At 53.0% G+C, this 7,516-nt stretch overlaps 1 pseudogene; it reads right to left on the reverse strand.

Moving 5' to 3' along the window:
* Positions 1-4,454: 4,454 nt before the first annotated feature.
* LOC129458433 (tubulin beta-8 chain-like) lies at positions 4,455-6,554 on the reverse strand (annotated as a pseudogene).
* Between the last annotated feature and the right edge of the window lie 962 nt (positions 6,555-7,516).

The raw sequence follows: 7,516 nt of genomic DNA on the forward strand, positions 1-7,516 counted from the left end.
AGGAAGTTCCAAACCTTCCAACATCTTCCTGTTTTCTAAGCTCTCCAAACTGTTCCAACCTCTGCCTGTTACCCAACTCCAAAGTCACTTCCACATTTTGTGGTGTCTTTATAGCAGCACCCCACTCCTGGGACCAATTTACTGTATTAGTCTGTCCTCACACTGCTAATAAAGACATACCTGAGACTGGGTAATTTATAAAGGAAAGGAGGTTTAATGGACTCACAGTTCCACATGGCTAAGGAGGCCCCATAATCATGGCAGAAGGTGAAGGAGGAGCAAAGTCACACCTTACATGGCAGCAGGCATGAGAGAAGTGAGAGCCAAGTGAAGGGGGAAGCCCCTTATAAAACCATCAGATCTTGGGAGAACTCAGTCACTACCATGAGAACAGTATGGGGGAAACTGCCCCATGATTCAATTATCTCCACCTAGTCCCATCCTTGACACATGGGCTTTATCACAAATTAAGGTAAGATTTGGGTGGGGACACAGAGCCAAACCATATAACCCTATTCCCTATTCTGGAACTAGATGGAGGAACATATGCATGCAGGTTCTCCTGGAGAGATTAGATGGGGCAAGCAGAACAGTCTTGCCCAAATCATCCCATGAGCCTGGACCTTGGGCCCTCTCACATGCTGTCAGGCATGTATCACACCAAGAAAGGAGGCTAAGAGGGTACTGTATCTACCTGTATACAGGGAGCTATGAAATATCTGAGCTGAGAATGTGACACACGAGAGGACAGAGGCAGTATGACCTTTAGACAGTGACCTGGCTCAAAATTTCAGGCTCGGATTAACCAGGTGAGTTCCTCTTTCTTTCCGAGGTAGGTAAACTAGAGGGGTGAAGTGGGAGTTGGGGATAATTTTGGGTAGTATTTATTCTGTGTTCTAAATAAGAAAACCATAAATGCCCTCTTTCGGGGCCCAAATAGTAGGTGAAAACCCCCTTTGTCATCTCAGTCATGTACTGTGGACTCCAGCTGAGCAGTATACAAATGTTAATTTATACTTTCTCTCTGCATAATGTGAGCTTTTTCAGTTTTATGATGTAGCTGATTAAGTCCTCTCATGTTACTAACTGGGGACCAGACTGCTGAATGTCACAGCAGGTGGCCGGCATGTCTGTGAAGGGCAGAAACTGGAGGAACAAACAGCTGACAGAGGCCAGCTAGTAAGGACCCAATGCCCACTCCATAGAGGGCTCCACACTTAAAAGATAAGCAAATGCCAGGCTGCCTCACTAGTCATGCCCCCAAATAGAAAAACAAAACTCTACAGAATGTATGTGTGTACACACCTAAATACATGCACACAGCTACATGCAAAGGGAAAGGGCTCGGAAGAAACCAAATCCACCTCTGAACACCAGTTACTTCTGGGAAAGGGGCAGGTGAAGGCAACTGTCCCCATTACCTTTTAAACTGATGAGCCTGTGGTAACTTTGCACTCTTTGGGCTATTACACAAGCCCTGCAGAACAGAACCACCAACAACCACTTTTACAACTTTTCCTGATGCCAAATGACTTTCCTCAAAGTTCAGCCCCACCACCTACCTCCCATGCAGGGGGCTACTGGCCTCCTGGGGTGCAGTTCTGGTCCCATGTAGGGGGCCACTGGTCTCCTGGGGTACAGGGTTCCAGGCTAAATCTACCCCACAGATTCCTGGTGAAACCAGCATGTGTCCAAGGGGCTTTCCCAAGCCTGGGCCATGTGCCCACCATAGAAATATGCCTGTACTTGCTCCCCTAGGACAGACTCCCTTTTCCTTCAGTTGGAATGAGGGGTAGGGAAGATTTCATGGTGTCTGTTAGAGGTTGGATATGCTGAATCTGATGTGCTGTCAGAGAAGCTCCCCAGAGTCAGGTGCATTCTCAGCATGTGGTGTGTGCTGCCCCTTCAAGCTGCGAGAGTCCCAGAAGGCAGGTGCTACTGCAATCCCCGTTTACAGGTCAGGTGATCTGCAGCAGGCCAAGAAGCTAAAAGGCCAACAGGCTGGATCTGCATTTCGCTTGCAGAGGCCCTGCCTGGCTGCCTGAGGCTGCTCTTGAGACTTCTCCTGCCTCCTCCTCCTCCTCTTCCCTCTGCAGCTATGCCAGCTTCTACCCACAGCTGTGCTCCAGGTGGGGAACATCTATGGGCACACCATGGCACAGCTGCTCAAAAACTGCAGCGTGTAGTAGAGCCCCTGCTTTGTGCTGTCTCCCATGTCCAAGCTCAAGTTCATTTAGGGCTTTAGCAAGACCAAGCTTCACTGAATTCCCTGATAGCAGATAATCCCTACAATCCCCTCTACATGGGTAAGCCACCAGGCCTTGGCCCTGCTCCCTCCTGACCCCACCATTCTGCCTCAATTGCTTACATGCTACCCTGTCTGTACTGTTTTGAAGCCCTACAAGAACGCTGAAATTCTGAGCTGACTCCCACCGAAGGAGGAAAACCACCAGCAGCCACTAGGTTCTGCTTTCTGGAAGCTTCATGCCCCTTCCCCCATGGCCCACCATGCTTGCCAGGCTGGAAGGGGGACCCCTGAGACTTGAGAAACCCAGACCTGCACCTGGCATATGAAAAAAAGGCCCCTAAGAGGACCACTCCCATCCATGAAGCCCCAGGTGGAACCAGGTAATTGGGAAATACACAGGAGCCAAGCCTGGGCCCCACTCAGACCCAGCTGGGAACTGCAGCAGTGACTTGCCCCCTCTGCCACTCTGGCTGTACCACTGCAGGAGGGAGGAACATCTGACACCACCCACGAGTGGAGACACTAGGTGTGGGCAGCTTCCAGTGGTTGCTGCAGCTGAACCTTCCCAACCGGATCCATGTAAGGCCATCTCAGGTGGGTGCAGGCCTGGGCTGTGCTGGGCAAGGACACCCCTCAGAGGGTGAGAGCCAGTGAAGAGGGCTGTCACAGAGGCCCCTTTTCCTGCTCTGAGAACAGGTTGGGGCAGTAAGGGGGACTTCTCTCACCTCCTAGCTGCTTCTAGGAGCCCATCTTTTCTGAAGATGAGACACTCCCCTGCTTGCCTGTTGCCATTTGGCTTCAAGAGGCAGTTACCAGCATTTAGGGAAAAGGAAATGAGCCTCACTTGCCTTCCCTGATGCATCTGAGGCAAGTGCGTAGGCCTAGGGGAAGGCCAAGGGGACCTGGGATAGGACCTAAACATCTGCCCAACCCCAGGCTATGCTGGCTTCATCTTCCCAATCCACCAGTGTGAGGGGGTGAATTACCAAGAGGGTATCATACAGGCCATGGATGAGTTCTACAAGAGCCAGGTAGAGCACTGTCCTGGGTGTGCTCCCAAGCAACCAGCTCACACACACCCATCTTATTTGACAGCTTCCCTGAGGCAGGCCTTGAAGTCCAGGCTCCCTGGGAGGCCTGGGAAAGAGGCTCTGGCTCAAGGGCCTGACCCCAAAGGTGCGACTTCCACCTCTCATCCTGACAGCCTTGTCTTCTCCCCCTGCTTTGAAGCAGGGGATAGGGGAGACAAGAGGTAGTGTACATTAGCCACTTTTCCAGAGTGCCATCCCTCCAGCCTGGGGCAGGACAGACCCCTGCGTGGGCATTTTCCTCACTGGTTGCCAGATTCCCAGTTCCTGTTCAGAAACTGCACCTGTGCCCTGGAGAGACTGCCCTGAGCACACAGGCCCAGCGACCACATGTACAGCCCCCAGGACCTAATTCCCTTCTATATGGGACCTAATTCCCTTCTACATGCATGTGAGTATACAATGGGCTTGATTCCTGCCAACTAGTCTCTGCCCCTGCCAGATATCCGTGTGCCGACATGATTAGGGGGAAGAAGTCACACTGACACACCCAGGCTATCATGGGGAAGGGGTAGCTGGGGCCCTATTTGACCACCCTTTATTGCTGGTTCAGGACCAGCTGTGTTAGTACATTGTCTCCAAGGTCCCACCTTGGGGTAGAATTGCCCAACCCTTTTGGAAGTGGTGGGTAGGGGGCGGTGGGCAGCACTGGCCACTTTTAAGTTACAAAAAGAGGCCAGCTGGTCCTGTGGAGGAGAAGCCAGGCTTGCCTTCAGGAAGCAGGTTCCCTACTAAGCAGAGGACCAAGGCCCAGGGCAGACTCAAGCTCCTGTGAAGCATGCCTGCCATGTCCATAGCCCATACTGATCCCACCAGGAACCACTGGAATGCTTGTCCCTTAGCATAGAAGCCCAAGTCAGCTGCAACCTTGCAGCACAATTACACACATCTGCCAGCAGTACCCAGAGGGCCTATAGAAAGTGCAGGTGAAAGCAGATGCTAAGAGAATGCTCTATTAGGCAAAACCGCATACTACGAAAATGCTTTAAAATGCAACAGGAGGAGATGTGAAGATGCAAACAAGTGCCTAGTGACACATGGCTATCAGAACACACTAAAGAATCCACACCGCTTCCCCACTTTACCCAGAAAAGGCAGGCTCTAGGCCACCTCCTCCTCCTCGGCTGTGGCGTCCTGGTACTGCTGATACTCAGACAGCAGGTCGTTCATGTTGCTCTCGGCCTTGGTGAACTCCATCACGTCCATGCCCTCGCCCGTGTACCAGTGCAGGAAGGCCTGGAACACACTTGAACAGCTCCCAGATGGCCGTGTTGTTGCCAGTGCAGGCGGCCATTTTTAGCCCCTTGGGTGGGATGGCACAGATAGCCGCTTTCACATTGTGAGGGAGCCAATCAGCAAAGTAGCTGCTGTTCTTATTTTGAATATTGAGCATTTGCTCATCCACCTCCCTCACGGACACACAACCTCTGAAAATGGCAGGCACCGTTAGGTAGTAGCCATGACGGGGCTCACAGGCAATAATCATATTCTTAGCATCAAACATCTGCTGGGTGATCTCAGCCACAGTCAGGGCCCGGTACTGCTGGCTGCCCCAGCTGGTCAGTGGGCAAAGCCAGGCGTGAAGAAGTGCAGCTGGGAAAGTGGGATCATGTTCGTGGCCAGCCTTCACAGATCAGTATTCAGCTGGCCTGGGAAGCACAGGCACATGGGGACCCCACTCTTGGTAGCAGACACCAGGTGATTCAGGTCACCATAGGTGGGTGTGGGCAGTTTTAGGGTTCTGGAACAGATGTCATACAGAACTACAGAGCTTCACTATCAATGCAAAAGGTCTCATCTGCATTTTCTATGAGCTGGTGGACAGAGAGGGTGGCATTGTAGGGCTCCACCATGATGTCTGACACCTTGGGCAAAGGCAGAAGACTGAACGTGTTTATGATCCTGTCTGGGTACTCTTCTCAGATTTTACTGATGAGAAGGGTACTCATCCCAGACCCAGTACCTCCACCCAGGGAGTGGGTAAGCTGGAAACCCTGCAGGCAGTCACAGCTCTCAGATTCTTTTTTCACAACATCCATCACCGACTCCTTCAGCTCTGTGCCTTCTGTGTAGTGCCCTTTGGCCCAGTTGTTCCCGGCCCCACACTGACCTGTAAGACAGTATAGCAAGTCACTGGATGGCCAGATATACAGTCATCAGAGGTCACCACAATGCAAAAAAGGGCCAAGTGTCACGTGTGAGGTGAAAGCACCATTCACCCTGCAGGTGGAGCAGGTGGACCTCCCTCCTCCAAAGCTGAAGGACAGCAGCCTCCACTGTTAGAAATTAAGTCAGGAGCCGAACCTGAGACAGCCTAACAACCGACCTCGCTGCAGGTGGCTCCTGCTCATCCCCAAGGAAAGCAGCAGCCACTGTCCCCAGCCCAGCTCCCTGCAGAAAGATTGCATCAGCAGCTCCTCTCAGGCAGACAACCCGGCCTTCCTCCGGAAGCCCATTTAGGAGAAGGAGATTGAGTGACTCAGGATAGGAGAGTGTTCAGGAGCCCTAGCTCCACAGTTCCCACAGTGATGACCTTGGGGCACTCCTTGAATTTGAGCTTCCCTGGCTAAGGAGCCGCACCCGAGTCCTCACCCGCAGCTCACCGAAGATGAAGTCGTCTGGCCTGAAGATCCTCCCGAAGGGCGCCGAGCACACAGAGTCTATGGTGCCCGGCTCCAGATCCACAAGCACAGGGCGGGGCACGTACCTGCCACCTGAGGGGGGTGGGAGGGCATCAGCGAGGGGAGGGCCGCCATTCTCAGGAGGGCGGCTGGGGAAGGACAGGGGTCTCACCGCTGGCCTCGTTGTAGTACACGTTGATGCGCTCCAGCTGCAGGTCCCTGTCCATGTGGTAGGTGCCAGCAGTCGATGGCATGTTCATCAGAGATCACCTCCCAGAACTACGAGAGACATCAGGGGCCAAACAGGCCAGGGCTGAGTCACGGAGGCCTGAGAGCCCGAGGCTCCCCAGCCCCTCTCCTACCCCCACCCCCAGGCCGCTGGATCCCTGGGGGTCCGCCCTGGCTGCCTAGCTAGCCACCCAGCTCCACCGCGTCCCAGGCGGGGAGCCCAGGGGCCGCAATACAGCCCCAGTCACTGCCAACATCTTCCCAGGCCACCCAGCAGGCCCGCCCTGGGCCCTCAGAGCCCCGGCCACCAACCTTGGCGCCGATCTGGTTCCCGCACTGCCGGGTCTGCCATAGCACGATCTCCCTCATGGCCACTGCAGGACTAGGGCGGCAGGAGAAACGCAAGGAGGAGCAGACGCGCAGCGACAGGGCCAGTGCTCCGCCAACGCTAAAATAACCCTGCGCCCACCTCCCCCGGCCTCAGATTGGGCTCCCAGAATAAGCAACAGCTTTACTTCCACACAGGTGTACCCACCTGTGAATCCCTTGGCGTTCAAGGTCTGTTGGAGAGCTCAGGTGGCCTTGCTGCGGTCCTTTCCACGTTGGGGAAAGCTGGTCAGCTGGAGAACTTCCTCCCATGTCTTTAGTAAGACTAAATCCCTTGCTGAGCTGAAACGGAATTTTCCGCCCATGTGGGAGGGGAAGGCTTTTGTTTGCGTATTCAGAGTGCCTTTGCACCTGTCCTACATTGATGACATATTTTTGTAACTGATGATCCTTTTCATCTATTAGGAGATCTGTGGTTAGGAAAGGCCTTCCATATGTCAACTCAACAGGATGTAATTATAAGTTTTCCTTTGGAGCAGCTCAAACCCGGAGTAAGCTATGGGTGTTAGAGATAGGCAGGCCTCTGACTTAGCTAGAGTCTTCTTTAGAGTATGATTAACCCTTTCACCTTTCCAGAGGCCTGCAGTCTCCACGCAGAATGAAGGTGATATTGGATTCCTAAAGCTGAGGATAGCTGTTGGGATACGCCTGCTGTGAAAGATGGGCCACTGTCACTTTGCAGGCCTTTGGATGACCCAAAAGGAGGAATTATTTCTTCTGGTAAACACTTGTCAGATAGGGTGGGGAATACCTGGATATAATCAGTGAATGTATCGGTAAGCATTAGCAAATATTTGAATCTCCTGCAGAAAGGCATCTGAGTAAATTAGAGTTGCCAGTCCTCACCTGGATAGGTTCCTCAATGTTGGACAGGTTTAACTGGAGGAGGAGAAAATTGCTGGCTCTTTGGGTTATTTCAGACGCAGAGCTCACAGGGCTGAGTC

Source organism: Symphalangus syndactylus, chromosome 19, assembly GCF_028878055.3.
Source record: "Symphalangus syndactylus isolate Jambi chromosome 19, NHGRI_mSymSyn1-v2.1_pri, whole genome shotgun sequence".
Classification (NCBI taxonomy): Eukaryota; Metazoa; Chordata; class Mammalia; order Primates; family Hylobatidae; genus Symphalangus; species Symphalangus syndactylus.